At 36.9% G+C, this 26,949-nt stretch overlaps 1 non-coding gene across 1 annotated transcript; it reads right to left on the reverse strand.

Annotated features, from left to right (window-relative positions):
* Window positions 1-22,942: 22,942 nt before the first annotated feature.
* On the reverse strand, window positions 22,943-23,050 carry LOC112745551 (small nucleolar RNA R71). Its single transcript, XR_003173471.1, has one exon. It is a non-coding gene; the product is annotated as a small nucleolar RNA R71 (small nucleolar RNA).
* Window positions 23,051-26,949: the final 3,899 nt, after the last annotated feature.

Below are 26,949 nucleotides of genomic sequence, written 5' to 3' on the forward strand. Positions count from 1 at the left end.
TGAAGCTTTTGCTCATCCTGCTAAGCCTTCTGAATCTCTGTTTTAAAAGTACTCGAGATCTACAACTGATTCAAGCAAGCTCTTCCGGCAACTTCACTAATATCCAGCTTAAGATCTATAAACTTATCCACTAGCTCCTCTTCCTTGATTTTCATCCAAGCTATTGTCAAGGACTTCCGACTCAACGCGTCTGCTACCACATTTGCCTTTCCAGGATGATTACTTAGTTCAACATCATAGTCCTTAAGAAACTCCATCCACCTCCTCTGACGCATATTAAGCTCTTTCTGATCAAAGATGTACTTGAGACTTTTATGATCAGAAAAGACGCTAACTTTAATCTGTACAAGTGGTGTCTCCAAATCTTCAATGCAAACACAATCACCGCTAATTCCAGGTCATGAGTTGGGGAATTCATCTCATGCAGACTTAGTTGATGCGATGCATAAGCCACCATATTCCGGTGTTGCATCAACACGCAACCTAAACCCTTCAATGATGCATCACAATATACTTCAAACGGTTCATGCGGTTATGGTAAGATTAGAACAGGTGCTAAAGTTAATCTCTGCTTCAAAGTCTAAAAACTCTCTTCACACTCCGACGTCCACACAAAAAGTGCTTCCTTCATTGTCAATTTATTCATCAGTAGTGTAATCCAAGAGAATCCTTTAATGAATCTCCGGTAATATCCGGATAAACCCAAAAAGTTTCTGACTTCTGTCACTGTTGTCGGTCTTTCCCATTCCATTACCACTTCTACCTTAGAAGGATCCACGGCTATTCCTCCTTTTCTCACCACGTGACCTAAGAACTTCACTTCCTCCTTCCAAAACTCACACTTTGACAACTTAGCGTACAACCTTCGTCCCTTTAGGATTTGCAACACAATCTTCAAGTATTCTGATGCGTGAGCATCTTATCTATCTTTTCCTTGTGAATTTGCAATTGAATTGCTAAGTTTAATCAAAATTTAAATATCTTTTGGCCACTATAGATGCTACTTTGAGTTTTGCATAATTCTATTTATTTCAGGTAGCATTAGGATGGATTTGACGGAGTTTTGTACCAGAAAACAAAGAAAGCGAATGATGCTATCAATCCTGACCTCCTTGCACTCAAATAGAAATAACTTGAGCTACAGAGGTCCAATTGACTTGATTTCAGCGGCATTGGAAGGCTAACTTCCCGGGCTTTCCAACGATATATAATAGTGCACATTTCTCTTTTTCCAACCTCTGCATCCTCCACGTTAAACTTGGTTCATGCCAAGTTTAGCGTGGATTTGAGAACTCCCAGGGAAGCAACGCTGCTTTCTCCACGCTGAATTTGGGAAAAGCCAAGTTCAGTGTGGATTCCAAGGAACATGCTAAAGACCACGCTGCCTTCTCTACGTTGAACTTGGAAAAAGCCAAGTTCAGCGGGGAGCTTAATGAATCCAATGGTCCCCACGCTCCTCAAACCCTGCACGGATCAATCAAATTAATTTTGATTCAACTTTTATTTTATTTACAATTAGGAAAAGATATTATTTTAGTTTTAGAAAATATATTTTACATTAATTAGGATTAGATATAAAAGGAAAAAGAATCAGCCCTTCGGGCTCTCTCTTCTCTCCTACTTCATTCCACAATTTACAATTTTTCAGAATCCTTATTTTCTCTTTGTACCATGAGCAACTAAACCTTTATTGTTAAGGTTAGGAGCTCTATCTATTGTATGAATTGATACTATTATTTTTCTATTTTAATTCATGTATTGATTTCTATTTCAAGAATTGTTTTCGTTCTTTATCTTATGAATTTGGGTGGAACGAAAGTTTGACCCTTGTTCTAATTGAGTTCTTGTATAACTTGGAAAAGCTCTTTACTTGAACAACAGCTTGAAAATAATTTCTCCTAAACTTCTAATTAACTGGACTTAACGGGATACGTGACATATAATCCTTTTATATTTGGGTAATTAGAGTTTCTGTGGAACATAAACTAGAATTGAACTTCATCCTCTAATTGGAATTAAATGACCAAGGAATTGGCGGTTGATGAAAGTTAGAGTAGACTAAGAAGGTCTAAGGAATTAGGGCTTAGTTATATATAGTTTGCCATGAATTAAATCTTGCATGATTCAAATAGTTAATAAGAAAAGTCAATCCGGAAAATAGATATCTCTGAAGTCTTAACTATTTTCTCATATATTATTCACTTCAATTTTACTGTTTGTTTTCTGATATTTTGAAATTACTGTTTATGCTTTTGAACCTTCAACACCATTTTCTATTTGTCTAACTGATGACTGCGCATCATGTTATGTTGTTCTATGCTTTTTCATATAAAAAATTAGTTTATAATGCCCAATTATTGAATATTTGTTGTGCTTAAGTTGAATATTGCTTTGATTGCTTGAGTTAATGAATTTTGTAGAAAATAATAGAACAAGAAGCAATAAAACCACTAATATAGGAAGCACATGCCCAAGGTTGCAAAAGAGTTGGAAACAAACTCAAAGAGAAGCAAAGAGGATTTGCAATCCTGACCTCTTCACACTCTAACAAGAATAACCTGAGTTACAAAGCTCCAAATGAAGTGATTATAGTGCCATTGGAAAGTAGACTTCCATAGCTTTCTAACCATATATAATACTCTATAGTGGACAGTGGACACTGATTTGGGGGGACAAATTGCTATTCGTTTAGCCTCACAATTTCAGCGTAAAACAAGTTTTTGCACTTCGCCAGACTGATCTCTTCACCTTCAAAAGATCATAACTTGGGCTAGAGAAGTCCAAATGATATGCTTTCAGCGGTGTTAGAAAGCTGAGATCCAGGGCTTTCCAATGATATATAATAGTCTATAGTGGACATTCATTTTGAGGACCCAAACAGACCAATCATTCAGCGAGCAAGGTTCCCAAACCTTCACAAGTCCAAAATGCCACTTCAATGACACTCCACATTGGGCCACTTCCAAATACTCCAATCCCTTCATTTATTCATCAATGTTTCAAGCTTCTATGAAGGGAATTAAAAGTTCACAAGCCCAAGTCAAGCCACAATTAACAATCAATCAAGGCCACAAGAATCATCTAGAAGTAATTAGGAAATTTGCATTTGATTTTAATTTCATTTGAATTTGTAATTTAGGTAACTTATAAATAGGACCTTAGCTTCATCATTTGACATACACCATGGAGGGGTGGAGGTGAATCTCCACTCCCCTTTCACTTACATTTTCTTCTCTTCTTCCATTTTCTTTCATACACACTTTTGTAAATATTTTGCTATGAGTTTCTAATTTCTAACATTTGGGAAAGAGAGCTCTATTGCAATTTAATGGGTTGATTTATTTTCATTCTTCATCTTCAATTCTTCTTTCATTGCTTCTTTAGAGAGAGTCTTTATGCTTCAAAGATCTAATTACTATCGAGAGAGGGATTAGATCTATTTGAATTCTATGATGAACTTGAGAAAGGAGTCATAGAATTTAGTTTGAGGCTCTTCTCTCACAACCCTGTTGATTGATAATTCTTAGCTTGATATGTGAGATGTAATCACTTTGAATTGAAATCTTGAGGGTTGTGTGGCTCTAAATTAGAGACCATTCTTCATCTCTTCTCAAGAGCAATTAGATCAAAAGATTGGCAATTGATCAAGTTAAGAGAAATCAAATCACCAAGAGATTGAAGTTTGATTACTTAAGATTTGCCAATAGATCAATGATTGCATGATTGAAGTGGAGATGAGAATTGTTGATCTTGAGAATGCAATATCTCTTGATTCCAAAGTTAATTTCATTCTTAATTATTGTTATTTACTTCTTGTCTTTAATTCTTGTCATTTAATTGTTCTCTTTAAATTCTTGTCATTTACTTATGCACATTTATGGCTTTATTTACTTTTGCACATTTATGCATTCCAAGTGTTTGTAAAAATACTTTAGTTGGTTTTACTTTCTAGTCATTTACTTTCTTGCACTTTACTTTCTTGCACTTTACTTTCTTGTACTTTCCATTCCTTGCAATTTACATTTTTGCACTTTAATTTTCAGCACTTTAATTTCTTGTCATTTACTTCCTTACACTTTATTGCTTTTATTTAATTTTATGTTATTTACATTTCTTGCTTGCTTATCATCACAATTATAACCGTCTAACTAGAATAATTAATCAACTATTGCTTGCTTAATCCTTTAATCCTTGTGGGATCAACCTCACTCTTGTGAGTTTTATTTCTTGATACGACCCGGTATACTTGCAGGTAATTACGTGAAATTAATTTTTCACGTATCAAGTTTTTGGCATCGTTGTCGAGGATTAATTATGATTAACATACTACCGGTTGATTAATTTTCTAGATTAGACATTTTTTTTCGTTTTTACTTTACTTTTTTTATTTTTATTTCTCTTTTCTTATTGCAAGTTAAGTGTTTGTGTTATTGCCTCACTAAGAATTCTTTAGTTGTGATGCAAGGAATTTCAAATTTTCTTGGTGGTTGTGTTTGATTCAACATTTTTCAATTAAAATGGAGTTTACCTCACATGTTGACCAATCATATTACATGGGATATTGCCCACCACCAGAAAATGATTCATGTCATTATCCTCAAGGTGGATGGGAATATCAACAAGAAATGATGGATCATGAGCAATCAACCCAAATGAGATATGCCCCAAGGTCACATAATGATCAAGCAAGTTACATGGAGTATTTCCCACCACCACAGAATGATTCAAGTTACTATACTAATTGTGGTTGGGGATATCAAGAACAAGGAATGATGGAGTTTGAGCAATCAAACTAAATGGGATACTTCCCAAGGTCTCAAAATGATTCATACTCCTAAGAATGGAATAACTATCCAAATTGTGGTTGGGATGGACAAAGCCAAAGAGAATTCAATGTTTCCTATCCCATCCATCAAGAGCCATCATCACTTTATTGTCCCTCATATACACTCATGCAAGATTGTACAAACTCAGCTCATAATTTTTCATGTCAAAACTCTTCATCACTTGAGTATGCCTCTACAAAAAGTTTCTTCCAAAATCCATACACCTCATTTCACCAACCACAAAATTCATTTCACAACTCACAAAACGCCTTCCATATCCCTCAACAACACTTTACCACAACATTCACAAGTCCATAAAATCTATCCCAACCTTCTCATCTCTTGCTACAAATAGAACAATGCCTTCAAAGTGCATTAGAAACTCAAGAGAGAACTAGAGAACTCTTGGAAAGATAAGAACAATTCTTGGAAAGTCATGAACAATACTGGAAGGAACGAGAGAGCCTCTTTGAGAAGATGGATGGACACTTATATCTTAGCAAGGAAGATGAAGACCAATTTGTGGGTGTAAAGGAGGAATTGGAAGAGCAAGAAAAAGAGGCCCCTATACCAAGTGAAATTCTAATGAAGAAGGAGGTTGTAAGGGAGAAAAACAACCAAGGGAGTCTACACTCCAAGGAAGTGGAGAATTGCATGGAGGATGATTTAATTGAACCATCAATCCAAGAGGTTCTTGATAAAGAGGACACTCCAACCATCACACAACACCTAAGTCTTGAAATCAAGGAAGTGAAGGCAATCAAGGAAAGCACTCAAAGAAGGATTGTGACCAAGAAACAAAAGACAACATCCATGAAAAAGATAAGTTCAACAAAAAGCAATCCAACCCCCACCCCAACAAGCAAGAGGAATCAAGCTAATAACAACAAAAGAAGGCTTGTTAGGAGGCAATTAAATCAAGGGACATCAATTTTCTCTTCTTCTCCCTTGAAGTCATTTCTTTTAACCAATTGGAAGAAGAGGAAGAAAATTCAAGAACCAACATGTCAAGCTAATGACATTAAAAGAGTGCTTGTTAGTAGGCAACCCAACCGTTGGTAATATTTTCTTTCTTGCTTAGTTTACTTTCAATAATTTGGCATATGATTGCATTCTAAGTTTGGTGTTGCATGCAACAATTTGATCTTCAATCTTTAGTGGGTACTTGCATCCTTCTAAAATGAAAGTGTCACACTAAGTTTGGTATTGCTACTTACCTTTCATGCATAGTACCATGCACAACTCACTTATTAATGCAATCATATTGTCTCTTTTCTTTGTGCCTTGATTGTCATCTTTAATTTTTTCTTGTTTAAACACATGCATTACTTACATCTCTTCTTGAAGACATTCATGATTAATCATAAATTCCATCACCACTATTTTATTTGTTGCTTGAGGATAAGCAATCATTCTAAGTTTGGTGTTGGAGAAGGAAGGAGTAGGAGGAAAATGACAACAACAAACATGAAGATCTACAAGGTGGTTAAGTTCCTTTTTCTCTTATTTATCTTCTATACTTTCAATTGCATGATTGTCTTCCATTTCTTTTATATGCATGTGTGTTCTTCTTTTTGGAAAAGCATAGCTTGATATTTGAATTATAACATGTTGCTATGACATTATAACTACCATCTTGAATTTTGTGAGTCAAAGTAATTAAGTATCATGATCATAAACAACAAGGTAATTAAAGAAGAACCTAGCATGAGCATATAAGTATTGGAAGGCTAGCATGACTATTATTGCTCAATTTCATTTGAATTTGTTTAATTGAAGTTTTCATCTAGAACATTTTATGAAGTTTTTTGAAATATTGAAAACCTTGAATAAGCAAATCAATTAAAAGATTAAGAAAGAAAAAGAGAAAAATGAGAAAGTTGAAGGCTCTGAGTACCAATGACAATTCATTAGTCAAGTACTTGTGGTGTTTATGTATCAAGCAAAAAGCTTGAAAACAAAACACTTAGAGTCAAGACTAGGCTCAAGTGCAAAGCACTCCCTCAAAGCTCAAGGCTCTAAGCACCAATGATTAGAAGGAAAGTAAAGAAAAGAAATAAATGAGCTTAAAGAGTCCTCTAATTAAATGCTTGTGGTGCTTATGTATCAAGTGGTAATACTTGAAAACAAAGCATTTAGAGTCAAAGCTTTTAACTAATGGTGCAAAGCACCCAAGAAGCTAAGCTAAGAAAAATATGAAAAGCTTGTTTCAAGGAAGGAACACAAAGAAAAAGATTTCATAAAATGAGTAGATAGAAGCATCAATCATTTGAATTTCTTTTGTGATTGTAGCATGAATAGTAAACTAGCCAACCATGAACATATAATTGCTATTCTTCTCACCGTGAATTGTCAAATTTATTGCATAATTCTTTGTTTGCTTGAGGACAAGCAAAGTTTAAGTTTGGTGTTGTGATAACTGCGCATCATGTTATGTTTTTCTATGCTTTTTCATATAAAAAATTAGTTTATAATGCCCAATTATTGAATATTTGTTGTGCTTAAGTTGAATATTGCTTTGACTACTTGAGTTAATGAATTTTGTAGGAAATGATAGAAAAAGAAGCAATAAAAGCACTAATATAGGAAGCACATGCCCAAGGTGGCAAAAGAGTTGGAAACAAACTCAAAGAGAAGCAAAGAGGATTTGCAATCCTGACCTCTTCACACTCCAACAAGAATAACATGAGTAACAGAGCTCCAAATGAAGTGATTATAGTGCCATTGCAAAGTAGACTTCCAGAGCTTTCCAACCATATATAATACTCTATAGTGGACACTGATTTGGGGAGACAAATTGCTATTCGTTTAGCCTCACAATTTCAGTGTAAAACAAGTTTTTGCACTTCACCAGACTGATCTCTTCACCTTCAAAAGATCATAACTTGGGCTAGAGAAGTCCAAATGATATGCTTTCAGTGGCGTTAGAAAGCTGGGATCCAGGGCTTTCCAATGATATATAATAGTCTATAGTGGGCATTCATTTTGAGGACCCAAATAGACCAATCATTCAGCGAGCAAGGTTCCCAAACATTCACAAGCCCAAAATGCCACTTCAATGACACTCCACATTGGGCCACTTCCAAATACTCCAATCCCTTCATTTATTCTTCAATATTTCAAGCTTCTATGAAGGGAATTAAAAGTTCACAGCCCAAGTCAAGCCACAATTAACAATCAATCAAGGCCACAAGAATCATCTAGAAGTAATTAGGAAATTTGCATTTGATTTTAATTTCATTTGAATTTGTAATTTAGGTAACTTCTAAATAGGACCTTAGCTTCATCATTTGACACACACCTTGGAGGGGTGGAGGTGAATCCACTCCCCTTTAACTCACATTCTCTTCTCTTCTTCCATTTTTTTTCATACACACTTTTGTAAATATTTTGCTATGAGTTTCTAATTTCCAACTTTGGGAAAGAGAGCTCTATTGCAATTTAATGGGTTGATTTATTTTTATTCTTCATCTTCAATTCTTTTTTTATTGCTTCTTTAGAGAGAGTCTTTGTGCTTCAAAGATCTAATTACTATCGAGAGAGGGATTAGATCTATTTAAATTCTATGATGAACTTGAGAAAGGAGTCATAGAATTTAGTTTGAGGCTCTTCTCTCACAACTCTGTTGATTGATAATTCTTAGCTTGATATGTGAGATGTAATCACTTTGAATTGAAATCTTGAGGGTTGTGTGGCTCTAAAATAGAGACCATTCTTCATCTCTTCTCAAGAGCAATTAGATCAAGAGATTGGCAATTGATCAAGTTAAGAGAAATCAAGTCACCAAGAGATTGGAGTTTGATTACTTAAGATTTGCCAATAGATCAATGATTGCATGATTGAAGTAGAGATGAGAACTGTTGATTTTGAGAATGCAATATCTCTTGATCCCAATGTTAATTTCATTCTTAATTATTGTTATTTACTTCTTGTCTTTAATTCTTGTCATTTAATTGTTCTCTTTAAATTCTTGTCATTTACTTCTGCACATTTATGGCTTTATTTACTTTTGCACATTTATGCATTCCAGGTGTTTGTAGAAATACTTTAGTTGGTTTTACTTTCTAGTCATTTACTTTCTTGCACTTTACTTTCTTGCACTTTACTTGTACTTTCCATTCCTTGCAATTTACATTTTTGCACTTTAATTTTCAGCACTTTAATTTCTTGTCATTTACTTCCTTACACTTTATTGCTTTTATTTAATTTCATGTTATTTACATTTCTTGCTTGCTTATCATCACAATTATAACCGTCTAACTAGAATAATTAATCAACTATTGCTTGCTTAATCCTTTAATCCTCATGGGATCGACCTCACTCTTGTGAGTTTTATTACTTGATATGACCCGGTATACTTGCTGGTAATTACGTGAAATTAATTTTTCACGTATCAAATTTTTGGTGCCGTTGTCGGGGATTAATTGTGATTAACATACTACCGGTTGATTAATTTTCTAGATTAGTGATGAGCGGATATTTTATACGCTTTTTGGGGTTAATTTCATATAGTATTTAGTGTGTTTTAGTTAGTTTTTAGTTTATTTTTAGTATTTTCTAGGCAAAATTCATATTTCTGGACTTTACTATGAGTTTGTGTGTTTTTCTATGATTTCAGGTATTTTCTGGCTGAAATTGAGGGAGCTGAGCAAAAATCTGATTCAGGCTAAAAAAGGACTGCTGATGCTGTTGGATTCTGACCTCCCTACACTCAAAATAGATTTTCTGGAGATACAGAACTTCAAATGGTGCGCTTCCAATTGTGTTGGAAAGTAGACATCCAGGGCTTTCCAGAAATATATAATAGTTCATACTTTGCTCAAAGATAGATGACGTAAACTGGCATTCAACGCCAGTTCCATGCTGCTGTCTGGCGTCCAGCGCCAGAAACAAGTTACAAAGTGGAGTTCAACGCCAGAAAAGGATCCAAAGCTGGCGTTGAACGCCCAAAACAGCCCTATGCACGTGATTAGCTTAAGTCTCAGCCCCAACACACACCAAGTGGGCCCCAGAAGTGGATTTCTGCACCATCCATCCTAGTTTACTGATTTACTGTAAACCTAGTTTACTAGTCTAGTATTTAAACAACTTTTAGAGACTTGTTTTGTATCTCATGACATTTTAGATCTAAACTTTGTACCTTTTTGACGGCATGAGTCTCTAAACTCCATTGTTGGGGGTGAGGAGCTCTGCTGTGCCTCGATGAGTTAATGCCAGTATTTCTGTTTTCTATTCAATCATGTTTGTTCCTATCTAAGATATTCATTTGCGCCTTATTATGATGAATGTGATGATCCATGACACTCATCACCATTCTCAACCTATGAACGTGTGCCTGACAACCACTTCTGTTCTATATTAGATTGAATGAGTATCTCTTAGATTCCTTAATTGGAATCTCTGTGGTATAAGCTAGAATCCATTGGCAGCATCCTTGAGAATCCGGAAAGTCTAAACCTTGTCTGTGGTATTCCTAGTAGGATTCTGGGATTGGATGACTGTGACGAGCTTCAAACTCGCGAGTGCTGGGCATAGTGACAGACGCAAAAGGATAGCGAATCCTATTCCGGTATGATCGAGAACCTACAGATGATTAGCCGTGCGGTGACAGTGCACCTGGACCATTTTCACTGAAAGGAAGGATGGTAGCCATTGACAACGGTGATCCTCCAACACACAGCTTGCCATAGGAGGGACGTGCATGCGTGAAGAAGAAGATAGAGAGAAAGCAGAAATTCAAAAGGCAAAGCATCTCCAAAACTCCAACATATTCTCATTTACTGCATAACAAGTAACCTTTAATTCATGCTCTCTTGTTCATTTGCAAGTCAATTGATAACCACTAATTAATATCCTGACTAAGAGTTGCAAGATAACCATAGCTTGCTTCAAGCCAACAATCTCCGTGGGATCGACCCTTACTCACGTAAGGTATTACTTGGACGACCCAGTGCACTTGCTGGTTAGTTGTGCAGGATTACATAGTGTGAAGTAATTTTCATGCACCAAGTTTTTGGCGCCATTGCCGGGGATTGTTTGAGTTTGGACAACTGACGATTTATTTTGTTGCTTAGATTAGGAAAATTTTTTCTTTTTGGTTTAGAGTCTTTTATTATTTATACATTGTTAAAACACTTTAAATTTATAGCTCAATTAGTTAGAGCGTGGTGCTTATGTTCTTGGTAATTGGCTATCCTATTTTTAAAATCTTTTTCAAAAATAATTTTTCTTTGAATAAATCTTGTGCCAAACTCTAAGTTTGGTGTTTTCTTGTTGATTTTTCTTTGTTTTTCAAAAATTTTAGTTTGGTTTTCTAAAAATTTTAAGTTTGGTGTTCTTTCTTCATGTTCTTGTGTTCTTGTGAGTCTTCAAAGTGTTCTTGAGTTTTCCTTGTGTCTTGATCTTAAAATTTTTAAGTTTGGTGTTCCTTGGTGTTTTCCCTCCAAAATTTTCGAAAACAAGGAGCATTAGATCTAAAAATTTTAAATCTTGTGCTATTTTATTGTTTTTCTCTTCCCTCACTAAATTCAAAAATATCTTTTCTCCCTATTTTTAAAACAAATTTTCGAAAATTATTTTTAAAAATTCAGATTTTTTTTTCAAAATTTAAAATCTTTTCCAAATCATATCTTTTTCAAAACTTCCTAACCATTTTCTTTCTCCTTTTTTCGAAAATCTTCACCTATTTTTATTTATTTTATTTTAATTTATTTTATTTTCAAAATAATTAAATAAATAAATAAATAAATAAATAAAAATATTTTTTTTTATTTTACATCATCTCCTTTTCTCCATCATGGATCTAAGTGGAAATGAACAGTCCAGGAGGACTCTGGGGTCATATGCTAACCCCTCTACTGCTTCATATGGGAGTAGTATCTGCATACCTTCCATTGGAGTCAGTAACTTTGAGTTGAATCCTCAGCTCATTATCATGGTGCAGCAAAGCTGCCAGTATTCTGGTCTTCCACAGGAAGAACCTACAGAATTTCTGGCACAGTTTTTACAAATTACTGACACAGTACATGATAAGGAAGTAGATCAGGATGTCTACAAATTATTACTGTTTTCATTTGCTGTAAAAGACCAAGCCAAGAGGTGGTTAAATAACCAACCTAAGGCTAGCATAAGGACATGGAAACAGCTGACAGAAAAATTCCTGAATCAATACTTTCCTCCAAAACGGATGACACAGCTAAGGCTGGACATCCAAGGCTTTAAACAAGGAGATAATAAATCTCTTTATGATGCCTGGGAGAGATACAGAGAGATGCTACGAAAATGCCCCTCTGAAATGTTTTCAGAGTGGGTTCAGTTAGACATCTTCTATTATGGGCTTACAGAAAGAGCTCAGATCTCTTTAGATTGCTCAGCTGGTGGATCTATCCACATGAGAAAGACAATTGAAGAAGCTCAGGAGCTCATTGATACAGTTGCTAGAAATCAACATCTGTACTTAAGCAGTGACCCTTCCATGAAAGAAGAGGCTAAAACAGTAATTGCTGAACTCAGTCCTGCAGAGCAAGCTGCTGAATTCAATCAGCAATTGGATTTTCTAACAAAGCAGTTAGCTGAATTCAAGGATAAACTACAAGAGACAAGGATGGCTAATATAAACATGGAAGTACAATTAAAGCAAACAAGGCAGCAGCTGTCAAAACAAATAACAGAAGAATGCTAAGCAGTTCAACTAAGAAGTGGGAAAGCACTAACTACCCCACTTCAAAGCAGCAGGAAACCAAGAAATGAGCAAACCACCCAAAATCCATCTGAGGACAGTAAGAGCCCAGGGAAAAATAATTCTGGCGCTAAAACGCCAGAAGTTGGGTGGAAGGCTGGCGCTGAACGCCCAGACCATGCTCAGAACTGGCGTTCAACGCCAGAAACAAGCAAGGATCTGGCGTTGAACGCCCAAAAGAAGCACAGTTCTGGCGTTCAAACGCTAGGAACAGATGAGGAGCTGGCGTCTAATGTCACTCCAGCTTCTAACTCTGGCACTCAATTTGTAACGACCCAATTTTCAGTACGCCTAGGACATACCAGAAACCGAGTGCTACCAATTTGTCATCCTAATTATTATCTATTATTTATTATATGAACTTGATTCGTTGTTAAAAGCGTAGTTATTTTACGAGGTACTTTTTTTTTTAAAAACATTTGGATTAATAGACGAAATCATTCATAAGCAATTCACAACTGATAGCAGATAAAACAGTTATAAACAACCATACATAAATATATCACATGCAGTTGATATCATTCGGTTATCCAGCCTTTATTAGAGTAAAGATCTTTAGTTAGGACACCCCTAGATATAGCTAAATAATATCTATATACATATATAAACATACAACATCCCAGGTCCTGACCTGTTCAAGAAGTCCCTAAGCTGGCGCCCAGGCTAGCCTAGACTCTATACTCACCTAGTCCCTCTAAACTTCTAAAGCGAGGGAAAGTACGTTCTAGGTCTTCAAAACTCAAGTCAGGTGGATCGTCATCAAAAGGTGGAAGGTCGTCTACTAATCCTCTGCACGATCATATGTCATCAAAGAGCGTCTCTCAAGTACTTCATCGAGTGGCCACATAATAGCAACATCGTACGGAGGACTTAGGTTAAAGTTTGTAGATAAGCAGGGTGTAGATGTTGGCTGGTCTCATAGTATTTACATATAAATAGAAACGGAGTTCACTCTAGACTCAGCAGACTACCTAGAGCGGAATCTTTTTTGCGAACGGTCGTCAGTGAACTACAGAAGGGTACTCATGCTTCCATCTGAAGAGGGAAGGGAGAGAGAAGGGGTAAGAACTGGGGAGTTCTTAGTAGGGTCGGGGTTATTAGTTAAGTTCATTAATTTGGGGTCGATTAGCAGACAAATAACATAATATAGCGAAGCAATAAATAGAAAATAAAGATAGAAAGAGAAAGTAGAGACAACAGAAAGTAGAACACAAACAAAAGAATACAATAAAACACAGAAATAGCAAGCAAGCAGACAAACATAAAGAAATAGACCACACACAGAAAGGAATGCAACAGAGAATGATGCGCACACAAGAATGATGCATGTCTAGCCCTAGTGCAGGTAATGAGCTCATCTGTCGGTTACTAACCCGCTCTCGACGTTATCCAGCAACCTCTGTCTGGATAAGGCTTTCTTATTGGCTATACCCCTGTGTACAGGAAATAACCCCTCTGCCACCACAGGGTCCACTGCACGCAGGAAATAACACATCTGCCATTGCAGGGATGTATGCCGACACACCTTCTGTATACAGGAAATAACCCCTCTGCCACTACAGAAATGGAACAGGTGGTCACGGTACTTCTGTAGCAGGAAATAACCCCTCTGCCTTACAGAAATAAAATATGGATCTGTACCGTAGGAAAGCGTTCTCAGTGGTCGCACCACTATCTATCTGACTGCCTTCACGCAGTAGATCATCATACAAGTATATCCGGCGTTGCCTTAGCGCAACAAATGAATAAACACATCTATTGGGCTTACAGAAATAGTACTCCCGTAAGTGAACTTTGGCTTACAGGGATAGTCTAAACACAACACAACAACTTTCTGTAGGTGAACTTCGGCCTACAGAAATAACACCTCTGTAAGTGAACTTCGGCTTACAGAAATAGTGCCCCTGTAAGTGAACTTCGGCTTACAGGTATCACAACTCTCTGTAGGTGAACTTCAGCCTACAGGAGCAACTCCCTGAGATACACAATTGATATTCACTGCAGGTGAACTTCGGCCTACAGGAATAACAACTCACTGTAGGTGAACTTGGGCCTACAAGACCTCTAGGGCCAATGGAAAAGCAGCAGATGAACATCCAACAGAACATCATGCTACAAGGCTTAACTCTTTATTCTTATACTCTTCTCTTTATATCTCTTTACTCTGTTCTGGTTTCTCTTTTCTCTGTATCTCTTTACTCTGTTTTAATTACTCTGTTATCTGTATCCCTTTTCTCTTCTCTGATTTTTCTGTTTAAAGTATGTATTTAAAGCTTATGTAAATTTCGGTATGAATAGTTAGTCTGTCCCAAGTATAGGTTCATTAAGTCTATACTGAAACAGTTTTACTTTTCATATAATACCTAACCCTAGTCGCAACTCAAGTACTAACTAAGTTGCCCTAGTTCGTTCACTAGTCTCTGTCTGTTTTTCTGTCATTAAAACTTTACAGACTTTTCTTTGGTTTTTATCTTTTCTTTAACTTTTTATCTTTCCTTTATCTTTGCCTCACTAATATATTCTTACCACTCCCTAAGTGTTTTATGAAGGTAATTATGAGATTCTGCGCTTAAAGTTGTCTTTCTAAAGCTTATACAGAAAACTGCCTTTTCTGCATTATTTTATTATTTTTATTAAAATATTATTTTTAATTAAATATTATTAATTAATATTTTATTATTATTTATTATTTTATCATTAATTTTTGAAAATTAACTTACCTTTTACTTTTAACCTTTAAAATTCACTTTTTACCACCTGTAACTTTTAATATTTCTACTTTTACCACCCTAACTTTCAGAAATTACCAAACAACCCCTAAAACACCAAAAATTTTACTTCCTTGCCCTTTTTAAGATCTAAGGCCTGTTCTTCATTGTTCTTCATCACACTCAAAGTGTTCTTCATGTTCTTCATATATTCTTCAGATTCTTTCTCTGTTTTTACCCGATTTTTCAGTCTTTTCAGCAACCGATTTTTACTATAATTCATAATAAATTAGCAGCCACTAAAACCCCATCTTTTCTACATGATTTCAACAGAAATTGAACCTCAATTTAAGCTTAGGGTTTCGTTTTTTCCAGCTGCCCAAGAACATGAACTTTAAAGCTTGAATTTCATCAAATTTCATCAAAATTTCACCAAAATTTCACCAAGAATCAATCATATATGCAACCAATTTTTAGCACAGCCAAATTATACAACATTCACACATCTCAAACACAAATAATCAAGATTAATTTCGTGGCACCCTACCTTGATTTGCTGCTCCAAATTCGGTTAGACTTTCAGGTGGTCCTTAAGCACTTTTTCCTCCTAAAACACATCAAGAACAACTTTAAATCCACAAACTCTCAACTGACCAAATCTCCCTCAGCACGTTAGGAAGAGATATCTCACCTTAGACTTGCTGAAAATTAATGTTTCTTGGCCCTCAAGTCAAGTTAAGCATGATTCCTAAGGAAGAACATCAAGAAAACACATGTTTTGCATGGTTTTCCTTGAAAACCGAATTTAAATGGGAAAGGGACAGCCATCTAAGCTTATTTCTAGCCTTGATAAGTTACATGGTTATGTAGAGGAAGAAGAGAGGATCATTTTGGTGAAATCGGAGTTTTGATTTGAGTTTTGGTTCAGAAGAAATCAAGCTTTGAAGATTAAGTGTTCATGAAAGTTTCTCTCTTTTCTCTCCTTTCAATTTCGGCCACAATGAGCAAATGAGGCAGCCTTGGGGGTATTGGGGGTGTAAGGTGAGTTGTGATTGGTTGGATTGGAGGTGGATTAAAATAATATTAAAATATCTCAGGTGTATAACTACTAAAACTAGGTGTATCGGAACACTTGTAAAAACATCTCTAAAAATTATTTTCTGAGCTACTAGCATAAATGACACTAGTAACATATTTATTATGAGAATAGAACATGTATAATGAGGCCTTATCATTGCTAAAGTCATCAGAGAGTGCTGGTGCTAAGCTGCACCAGTAAACCGTAAACCCGGTTAAACCGATTTTTTGTTTTTAACAAAAACAGACCAGGTAACCTTATAATATCATTCAAGCATTTTCTAATACTAATATAATGATAATATTATACTATTATCTCTCTCCTCTCATGAATCGAGTCCGGTTCATCAAACAGAGACTATTTACGAAAATCAGAATCAAAACTGCCAACCGATACGGTTCAAAAACTAGGTTCTTCGTGACCGCGTTATCGAGCTTGCCTCGGAAAAGGTTCTAGCTTAAGGATGACATAATGATAATGAGGATTGAGATGCTTGATGATATAACAGAGGTGTTCCCTTTACTGATCTTTCGGAGAAATCCATGCCTTCAGAAAAGATCTCGCGTACTCGAAAATCAGGGTTGTTACACAATTGCCAGTGAGGGATCAGACACACACAAGTGCTGATAACAACCCATCTAAAAAGGCTTCTTCAACCACTTCTGTAGGAAATAAACTTACAGTAACTAAGGTTGAGGAATATAAAGCCAAGATACCTTATCCTCAAAAACTCCACCAAGAGGAGCAGGATAAGCAATTTGCTTGCTTTGCAGATTATCTCAGGACTCTTGAAATAAAGATTCCATTTGCAGAGGCACTTGAGCAAATACCTTCTTATGCCAAGTTCATGAAAGAGATCTTGAGTCAAAAGAAGGATTGGAGAGAAACTGAAAGAGTTCTCCTCACTGAAGAATGCAGTGCAGTCATTCTAAAAAGCTTTCCTGAAAAGCTTAAAGACCCTGGGAGTTTTCTGATACCATGCACATTAGAAGGTAATTGCACCAAGACAGCTTTATGTGATCTTGGGGCAAGCATCAACCTAATACCCGCATCCACTATCAAAAAGCTTGGTTTAACTGAAGAAGTTAAACCAACCCGGATATGTCTCCAATTTGCTGATGGCTCCATTAAATACCCATTAGGCGTGATTGAAGACATGATTGTCAGAGTTGGGCCATTTGCCTTTCCCACTGACTTTGTAGTGCTGGAAATGGAGGAGCACAAGAGTGCCACTCTCATTCTAGGAAGACCCTTCCTAGCAACTGGACGAACTCTCATTGATGTCCAACAGGGGGAAATAACCCTGAGAGTCAATGATGATGAGTTTAAGTTGAATGCTGTCAAAGCCATGCAGCATCCAGACACATCAAAAGACTGCATGAAAGTTGATCTTATTGACTCTTTGGTGGAAGAGGTCAACATGGCTGTGAGTCTCGAATCAGAGTTGGAAGACATCTTCAAAGATGCTCAGCCTGATTTGGAGGATTCAGAGGAAATGAAAGAGCTTCTGAAATTTCCTCTGGAAGAGGAAAAACCTCCTAAACCCGAGCTCAAACCATTACCACCATCCCTGAAATATGCATTTCTGGGAGAAGGTGACACTTTTTTCCAGTGATCATAAGCTCTGCTTTAAATCCACAGGAAGAGGAAGCACTTATTCAAGTGCTAAGGACACACAAGACAGCTCTTGGGTGGTCCATAGGTGACCTTAAGGGCATAAGCCCAGCTAGATGCATGCACAAAATCTTATTGGAGGATAATGCTAAACCAGTGGTTCAACTACCGAGGCGGCTAAATCCAGCCATGAAGGAAGTGGTGCAGAAAGAGGTCACCAAAATACTGGAGGCTGGGATTATTTATCCTATTTCTGATAGCCCCTGGGTGAGCCCTGTTCAAGTTGTCCCCAAAAAAGGAGGCATGACAGTGGTTCATAATGAAAAGAATGAACTGGTTCCTACAAGAACAGTTACAAGGTGGCGCATGTGTATTGACTACAGAAGGCTCAATACAGCCACGACAAAGGATCATTTTCCTTTACCATTCATAGACCAGATGCTAGGAAGACTGGCAGGTCATGATTATTACTGCTTTTTGGATGGCTACTCAGGCTATAACCAGATTGCAGTAGATCCCCAGGATCAAGAGAAAATAGCATTCACATGTCCATCTGGAGTGTTTGCTTATAGAAGGATGCCATTTGGGCTGTGTAATGCGCCTGCAACCTTCCAGAGATGCAGGCTCTCTATTTTCTCTGATATGGTGGAAAAATTTCTGGAAGTCTTCATGGATGACTTCTCAGTATATGGAGACTCATTCAGCTCCTGTCTTGATCACCTGAAACTAGTTCTGAAAAGATGCCAAGAGACCAACCTGGTTTTAAACTGGGAAAAATGTCACTTTATGGTGACTAAAGGGATTGTCCTTGGGCATAAAATTTCAAACAAGGGTGATGAGCGGATAATTTATACGCTTTTTGACATTATTTTTAGTATGTTTTTAGTAGGATCTAGTTACTTTTAGGGATGTTTTCATTAGTTTTTATGTTAAATTCACATTTCTGGACTTTACTATGAGTTTGTGTGTTTTTCTGTAATTTCAGGTATTTTCTGGCTGAAATTGAGGGACTTGAGCAAAAATCAGATTCAGAGGTTGAAGAAAGACTGCTGATGCTGTTGGATTCTGACCTCCCTGCACTCAAAGTGGATTTTCTGGAGCTACAGAACTCGAAATGGCACGCAAACTGGCGTTCAACACCAGCTCTCTGCCCAATTCTGGAGTTCAGCGCCAGAAAGGGATCAAAAACCAGAGTTGAACGCCAGAAATGGATCAAAACCTGGCGTTCAACTCCACAAATGGCCTCTACACGTGAAAAGTTAAAGCTCAGCCCATGCACACACCAAGTGGGCCCCGGAAGTGGATTTATGCATCAATTACTTACTTCTGTAAACCCTAGTAGCTAGTTTATTATAAATAGGACCTCTTACTATTGTATTAGACATCTTTGGATTATCTTTTGATCCTTTGATCATCTTTGGATGCCTGGTTCTTAGATCAGAGGGGCTGGCCATCTCGGCCATGCCTGGACCTTTCACTTATGTATTTTTAACGGTAGAGTTTCTACACTCCATAGATTAAGGTGTGGAGCTCTGCTGTTCCTCAAAGATTAATGCAAAGTACTACTGTTTTCTATTCAATTCATCTTATTTTGCTTCTAAGATATTCATTCGCACTTCAATCTGAATGTGATGAACGTGACAATCATCATCATTCCCTATGAACGCGTGCCTGACAACCACTTCCGTTCTACCTTCGACTGAATGAGTATCTCTTAGATCTCTTAATCGGAATCTTCGTGGTGTAAGCTAGAATGATGGCGGCATTCAAGAGAATCCGGAAGGTCTAAACCTTGTCTGTGGTATTCCGAGTAGGATTCAATGATTGAATGACTGTGACGAGCTTCAAACTCGCGAGTGCTGGGCGTTAGTGACAGACGCAAAAGGATAGTAAATCCTATTCCAGCATGATCGAGAACTGACAGATGAATAGCCGTGCCGTGACAGGGTGCGTTGACCATTTTCACTGAGAGGATAAGATGAAACCATTGACAAGGGTGATGCCTCCAGACGATTAGCCGTGCCGTGACAGGGCATTTGGATCATTTTCCCGAGAGAAGACCAAAAGTAGCCATTGACAATGGTGATGTATCACATAAAGCCAGCCATGGAAAGGAATAAGACTGATTGGATGAAGATAGCAGGAAAGCAGAGGTTCAGAGGAACGAAAGCATCTTTTTTCGCTTATCTGAAATTCTCACCAATGATTTACATAAGTATTTCTATCCCTATTTTATTAATTATTTTCGAAAACCCCATTACTATTTTATATCCGCCTGACTGAGATTTACAAGGTGACCATAGCTTGCTTCATACCAACAATCTCCGTGGGATTCGACCCTTACTCACGTAAGGTATTACTTGGACGACCCAGTGCACTTGCTGGTTAGTTGTGCGAAGTTGTGAACCATGGTATTGGCATCATCTTTTTGGCGCCATTACCAGGGAAAGAAAGAGCGATGAATTTTACATAATCAAAGTGTAATCACAATTTCTGCGCACCAAGTTTTTGGCACCGTTGCCGGGGATTGTTCGAGTTTGGACAACTGACGGTTCATCTTGTTGCTCAGATTAGGTAATTTTCTTTTTGTTTTCTTTTCAAAAATTTTTCAAAAATATTTCAAAATTTTCTCACCTGTTTTCGAAAAAAAAAAATTTATTCAAAATTTTTAAGAATGAATTCTAGTGTTTCATGAAGCATGTGAAGCCTGGCTGGCTGCAAAGCCATGTCTAAATTCTTTTGGACTGAGGCTTCCAAACCATCAGCATAGAGGCAAGTTACATATTTCATAAGTAATGAGCAGTATATTCTGATATCTTGCTGAAGCTTGGCTGGCCATTGGCCATGTCTAGTGTTTTGGACGGAGCTTTCATTGAAAGCTTGGCTGGCTAGTGAGCCATGTCTAATTCCTGAACTGAAGTTTAAGACTAAGAATGCAAGATTCCTGGAATTCATATTAAAAATTTTGGAATCCTTATTTTCCTTTTTCAATTAATTTTTGAAAAATCCAAAAAAATTTAGAAAATCATAAAAACCAAAAATATTTTTTTGTTTCTTGTTTGAGTCCTGAGTCATGTTATAAGTTTGGTGTCAATTGCATGTGCATCTTGCATTTTTCGAAAATTTTCATGCATTCATGGTGTTCTTCATGATCTTCAAGTTGTTCTTGGTAAGTCTTCTTGTTTGATCTTTGCATTTGCATATTTTGTGTCTTTTCTTGTTTTTCATATGCATTCTTGAATTCTTAGTGTCTAAGCATTAAAGAATTCTAAGTTTGGTGTCTTGCATGTTTTCTTTGCATTAAAAATTTTTCAAAAATGTGTTCTTGATGTTCATCATGATCTTCATAGTGTTCTTGGTGTTCATCTTGACATTCATAGCATTCTTGCATGCATTCATTGTTTTGATCCAAAAAAAAAAAAAAATTTCATGCATTGCATAATTTTCATGTTTTTCCTCTCATCATAAAAATTCAGAAATAAAATATATATATATATATATATATATATATATATATATATATTTCCCTTTTTCTCTCTCATAAATTCAAAAATTAGATTTGACTTTTTCAAAACTTTTAAAAATCTAGTTGTTTTCATGAGTCAAATCAAATTTTCAATTTAAAAATCTTATCTTTTTCAAAAATCAAATCTTTTTCATTTTTCTTAGTTATTTTCGAAAATTCCAAAAATATTTTTCAAAAATCTTTTTCTTATTTTTATATCAAATTTTCGAAAATAACATAATCAATTAATGTTTTGATTCAAAAATTTCAAGTTTGTTACTTACTTGTTAAGAAAGATTCAAACTTTGAGTTCTAGAATCATATCTTGTGATTTCTTGTGAATCAAGTCATTAATTGAGATTTTAAAAATCAAATCTTTTTCAAAACTAATTTCAATCATATCTTTTCAAAAATATCTTTTTATCTTATCTTTTTCAAAATCATATCTTTTTCAAAAATTTGATTTCAAAATATCTTTTCCAACTTCCTAACTTCTTATCTTTTCAAAATTTGTTTCAACTAACTAACTAACTTTTTGTTTGTTTCTTATCTTTTTCAAAACTACCTAACTAACTCTCTCTCTCTAATTTTCGAAAATATCTCCCCCCTTTTTCAAAATTTCTTTTTAATTAACTAATTAATTCAATTTTAAATCTTAATTTTCGAAAATCACTAACCTTTTTCAAAAACTATTTTCAAAAAATCACTAACTCTTTTTCAAAAATTATTTTCGAAATTTTCCCTCTCTCATCTTATTCTATTTATTTATTCATCTACTAACATCTCTTCATCACAACACCAAAAATCCGAACTCCCTCTCTCTCTCTCTGAGTTCAGATTTTCTTCTTCTTTTCTTCTACTAACACAAGGACCTCTATACTGTGATATAAAGGATCCATATTATTATTATTATTTTCTTTGTGCCCTCTTCTTTATCATATGAGCAGGAGCAAGGACAAGAACATTTTTGTTGAAGCAAATCCAGAACCTGAAAGAACCCTGAAGAGAAAATTAAGTGAAGCTAAATTATAACAATCCAGAGATAACCTTTCAGAAATTTTTGAACAGGAAGAGGAGATGGCAGCCGAAAATAATAATAATGCAAGGAGGATGCTTGGTGACTTTACTGCACCTAATTCCAATTTACATGGAAGAAGCATCTCCATTCCTGCCATTGGAGCAAAGAACTTTGAGCTGAAACCTCAATTAGTTTCTCTAATGCAGCAGAACTGCAAGTTTCATGGACTTCCATCTGAAGATCCTTTTCAGTTCTTAACTGAATTCTTGCAGATATGTGATACTGTTAAGACTAATGGAGTAGATCCTGAAGTCTACAAGCTCATGCTTTTCCCATTTGCTGTAAGAGACAGAGCTAGAATCTGGTTGGACTCTCAACCCAGAGACAGCCTGAACTCTTGGGATAAGCTGGTCACGGCTTTCTTAGCCAAGTTCTTTCCTCCTCAAAAGCTGAGCAAGCTTAGAGTGGATGTTCAAACCTTCAAACAGAAAGAAGGTGAATCCCTCTATGAAGCTTGGGAAAGATACAAACAGTTGACCAAAAAGTGTCCTTCTGACATGCTTTCAGAATGGACCATCCTGGATATATTCTACGATGGTTTATCTGAGCTATCAAAGATGTCATTGGATACTTCTGCAGGTGGATCCATTCACCTAAAGAAAACGCCTGCAGAAGCTCAAGAACTCATTGACATGGTTGCAAATAACCAGTTCATGTACACTTCTGAAAGGAATCCCGTGAATAATGGGACGCCTATGAAGAAGGGAGTTCTTGAGGTTGATACTCTGAATGCCATATTGGCTCAGAACAAAATATTGACTCAGCAAGTCAATATGATTTCTCAGAGTCTGAATGGAATGCAAGCTGCATCCAACAGTACTCAAGAGGCATCTTCTGAAGAAGAAGCTTATGATCCTGAGAACCCTGCAATAGCAGAGGTGAATTACTTAGGTGAACCTTATGGAAACACCTATAACTCATCATGGAGAAATCATCCAAATTTCTTATGGAAGGATCAAAAGCCTCAACAAGGCTTAAATAATGGTGGAAGAAACAGGTTTAGCAATAGCAAGCCTTTTCCATCATCCACTCAGCAACAGACAGAGAATTCTGAGCAGAATCCATCTAGCTTAGCAAACTTAGTCTCTGATCTATCTAAGGCCACTGTGAGTTTCATGAATGAAACAAGGTCTTCCATTAGAAATTTGGAAGCACAAGTGGGCCAGCTGAGTAAAAGAATCACTGAAATCCCTCCTAGTACTCTCCCAAGCAATACAGAAGAGAATCCAAAAGGAGAGTGCAAGGCCATTGACATAAGCACCATGGCCAAACCCAAAGAAGGAGAGGAGGACGTGAATCCCAAGGAGGAAGACCTCCTGGGACGTCCAGTGACCAATAAAAAGCTTCCCTCTGAGGAACCAAAGGACTCTGAGGCTCATCTAGAGAAAATAGAGATTCCATTGAACCTCCTTATGCCCTTCATGAGCTCTGATGAGTATTCCTCTTCTGAAGAGAATGAGGATGTTACTGAAGAGCAAACTGCCAAGTTTCTTGGTGCAATCATGAAGCTGAATGCCAAATTATTTGGTATTGAGACTTGGGAAGATGAACCTCCCTTGTTCACCAATGAACTAAGTGATCTGGATCAACTAACATTGCCTCAGAAGAAACAGGATCCTGGAAAGTTCATAATACCTTGTACCATAGGCACCACGATCTTTAAGGCTCTGTGTGACCTTGGTTCAGGAATAAACCTCATGCCCCTCTCTGTAATAGAGAAACTGGGAATCTATGGGGTGCAAGCTACTAGAATCTCATTAGAGATGGCAGACAACTCAAGAAAACAGGCTTATGGACAAGTAGAGGATGTGTTAGTAAAGGTTGAAGGCCTTTACATCCCTGCTGATTTCATAGTCCTGGATACTGGAAAGGAAGAGGATGAATCCATCATCCTAGGAAGACCTTTCCTAGCCACAGCAAGAGCTGTGATTGATGTGGACAGAGGAGAATTAATCCTTCAATTGAATGAGGACAACCTTGTGTTTACAACTCAAGGATCTCTCTCTGCATCTATGGAGAGGAAGCAGAAAAAGCTTCTCTCAAAGCAGAGTCAACCAAAGCCCCCACAGTCAAACTCTATGTTTGGTGTTGGGAGGCCACAACCAAACTCTAAGTTTGGTGTTGAACTCCCATATCCAAACTCTAAGTTTGGTGTTGGAGAGTCTCAACAATGCTCTGACATCTGTGAGGCTCCATGAAAGCCCACTGTCAAGCTATTGACATTAAAGAAGCGCTTGTTGGGAGGCAACCCAATTTTTATTTATTTAACAATATTTTTCTTAGCTATATGTCTTTATAGGTTCATGATCATGTGGAGTCACAAAACAAACAAAAAATTTAGAAACGGAATCAAAAACAGCAGAAGAAAAATCACACCCTGGAGGAAGCACCTGTCTGGCGTTCAACACCAGAACAGAGCATGGTTCTGGCGCTGAACGCCCAAAATGGGCAGCATCCTGGCGCTGAACGCCCATAACAAGCATGGTTCTGGCGTTCAACGCCAGAAATGGCAACAAATGGGCGTTGAACGCCCAAAATGGGCACCAACCTGGCGCTGAACGCCCAGAGTTGTGTGCAAGGGCATTTGACATGCCTAATGGGTGCAGGGATGTAAATCCTTGACACCTCCGGATCTGTGGACACCACAGGATCACCTCAAGATCTGTGGATACCACAGGATCACCTCAAGATCTGTGAATCCCACAGGATCCCCACCTACCTCACCCTCTCTCTCTCCATTCATGACCATCCCTTCTGTTTTCCATTCACCACTCACATCCATACACACATCCCTCCATCTCCTCCATATCTTCTTCTTCTTATTCTTTCTTCTTTTGCTAGAGGGCGAGCAACATTCTAAGTTTGGTGTGGTAAAAGCATAAGCTTTTTGTTTTTCCATTACCATTGATGGCACCTAAACCTCTAAAAGAGGGGAAGGGAAGACAAAGGCTTCCACCTCTGAGTCATGGGAGATGGAAAGATTCATCTCAAGGGTCTATAGCTCAGTAGTAGAACATGTGGCTGCAAATCAAGAGATCCCTGAGATACCTCAGGGGATGCACTTTCCTCCACATAAATATTAGGAGCAAATCAACACCTCCCTAGGAGAATTAAGTTCCAACATGGGACAATTAAGGGTGGAATATCAAGAGCACTCCATCTTCCTTCATGAAATAAGAGAAGATCAAAAAGCAATGAGGGAGGAGCAACAAAGACAAGGAAGAGACATAGAAGAGCTCAAGAACATCATTGGTTCCTCAAGAAAGAAACGCACCCATCACTAAGGTGGACTCATTCCTTGTTCTTACTTTCTCTGTTTTTCGTTTTCTATGTTATGTGCTTATCTATGTTTGTGTCTTCATTACATGATCATTAGTAGTTAGTAACTATGTCTTAAAGTTATGAATGTCCTATGAATCCATCACCTCTCTTAAATGAAAAATGTTTTAATTCAAAAGAACAAGAAGTACATGAGTTTCGAATTTATCCTTGAACTTAGCTTAATTATATTGATGTGGTGACAATGCTTTTTGTTTTCTGAATGTATGCTTGAACAGTGCATATGTCTTTTGAAGTTGTTGTTTAAGAATGATAAATATGTTGACTCTTGAAAGAATGATGACTAGGAGACATGTTATTTGATAATCTGAAAAATCATAAAAATGATTTTTGAAGCAAGAAAAAGCAGCAAAGAACAGAGCTTGCAAAAAAAAGAAAGTTAGGCGAAAAAAATAGAAAAAAAAAAGAGAAAAAGCAAGCAGAAAAAGCCAAAAGCTCTTAAAACTAAGAGGCAAGAGCAAAAAGTCAATAACCCTTAAAACCAATAGGCAAGGGCAAATAAAAAGGATCCCAAGGCTTTGAGCATCAGTGGATAGGAGGGCCTAAAGGAATAAAATCCTGGTCTAAGCGGCTAAACCAAGCTGTCCCTAACCATGTGCTTATGGCGTGAAGGTGTCAAGTGAAAACTTGAGACTGAGCGGTTAAAGTCAAGGTCCAAAGCAAAAGAAGAGTGTGCTTAAGAACCCTGGACACCTCTAATTAGGGACTTTAGCAAAGCTGAGTCACAATCTGAAAAGGTTCACCCAATTATGTGTCTGTGGCATTTATGTATCCGGTGGTAATACTGGAAAACAAAGTGCTTAGGGCCACGGCCAAGACTCATAAAATAGCTGTGTTCAAGAATCATCATACTGAACTAGGAGAATCAATAACACTATCTGAATTCTGAGTTCCTATAGATGCCAATCATTCTGAACCTCAATGGATAAAGTGAGATGCCAAAACTATTCAAGAGGCAAAAAGCTATAAGTCCCGCTTATCTGATTGGAGCTATGTTTCATTGATAGTTTGGAATTTATAGTATATTCTCTTCTTTTTATGCTATTTGATTTTCAGTTGCTTG

The sequence above is a fragment of the Arachis hypogaea genome, chromosome 14 (genome assembly GCF_003086295.3).
Source record: "Arachis hypogaea cultivar Tifrunner chromosome 14, arahy.Tifrunner.gnm2.J5K5, whole genome shotgun sequence".
In the NCBI taxonomy this organism is placed as follows: domain Eukaryota; kingdom Viridiplantae; phylum Streptophyta; class Magnoliopsida; order Fabales; family Fabaceae; genus Arachis; species Arachis hypogaea.